This window comes from Sinocyclocheilus grahami, unplaced genomic scaffold (assembly GCF_001515645.1).
Source record: "Sinocyclocheilus grahami isolate Dianchi unplaced genomic scaffold, SAMN03320097.WGS_v1.1 scaffold4716.1, whole genome shotgun sequence".
NCBI lineage: Eukaryota > Metazoa > Chordata > Actinopteri > Cypriniformes > Cyprinidae > Sinocyclocheilus > Sinocyclocheilus grahami.
This window is the reverse complement of record NW_015509603.1, coordinates 11,236-12,508: the sequence shown is the minus strand read 5'-3', so window position 1 is coordinate 12,508 and position 1,273 is coordinate 11,236. Positions and strand designations below refer to the sequence as shown.

The window sequence follows — 1,273 nt, the reverse complement described above, 5'->3', positions numbered from 1 at the left end:
AATCTGAGCTGTTTTAACTGAAAGAAACTTGCACTGACTGATCTTAAAATATATCAGTGCCTCTGTTTTGTCTCAAAATGCACACCAGTAATGCATTTTACGTTAATAAAAATTACTTAAATGTCCTAATTGAACTATTGCCTAGTCCTGGTTTAGTCTGTGAAACCAGGCCCTAGCCTAGTAAAGCATTTTAATACTGTCACAGGGTGTCGTTTCAACCACACAGACACCTCTAGAGGGCGTCAGCGTTCACTGCGTCGATTTTGAAAAGGGAGGGGGAGAAACGCGTAAGCACTATTGCGCATGTGCAGCCGTGTTCTCACGCTTAGCTTACTGTAGTGATTTTGGTGTTGTATAGTCATCATGAAGGCTCTTAGAGGAATGGTGAGCGGAGCCGTGAGCGAAATCTCCTCCGCTGTTACTGGGAGCAAACACGTCGCCGTTCGGGAAAATGTCCTTGCTGTGACTCGTGACTACATTTCTCAGCCGAGATTAAGTGAGTGGCCAGTGCTGACTATGAAGGGCCCTTACTAACAGAAACCCACCACCGTAGCGATCAAATGATGTGTGTATGTCGCAACGAATGAATGACATGCTCTGTATTTACACTGCATCTGCTAATCATCCCCATCATGTTATTTTCAGCTGAAGACATTTAAACATCCGATTTTTAGCATATCTGGTATTGTACATTTGTGAACCATGTGAATCCAGGGACAGCTTGCTAATTAGAGGATATTTTCCTTGCAAATGCATTTTGTTTACGTCTAACTGCGTGATCTTAAAAATCAGTTTAATGATTGGTTGGGCTTTCACCACATATGACATTAAAAAAATCAACATGATGCAGGTTTTAGGTTCATGCATGTAGGATCTGCGTCGTGATGGCGTCATGGCAAGCCGTTTTAACATTTAGACTTGTCCTTTAACTAGTATGTATATTTGTTATTAATCCATTACTTAATATTTCATATAAAGTAACATAGAAGTACTAGTACCTATTTAAAAAGTTGTTACTAATATGTGCCAAAAACAATTGGAATACTAGTTTAAGTGAATAGTCAGAATCTGAACCACAGAGAATTTAAAGGGGTCATATGATGCGATTTCAATTTTTCCTTTCTCTTTGGAGTGTTACAAGCTCTTGGTGCATAAAGAAGATCTGTAAAGTTGCAAAGACTAAAGGCTCAAATCCAAAGAGATATTCTTTATAAAAGTTAAGAGTCAACCACGCCTTCCTAAAACGGCTCGTTCTAACACGCCCCCACACGTC

The 1,273-nt window shown here is 39.8% G+C and overlaps 1 pseudogene; it reads left to right on the top strand.

The window, feature by feature from the left end:
• The first annotated feature begins 288 nt into the window (after positions 1-288).
• The window catches only part of LOC107576956 (V-type proton ATPase subunit B-like), a 10,085-nt pseudogene continuing 9,100 nt past the window's right edge, over positions 289-1,273 (top strand).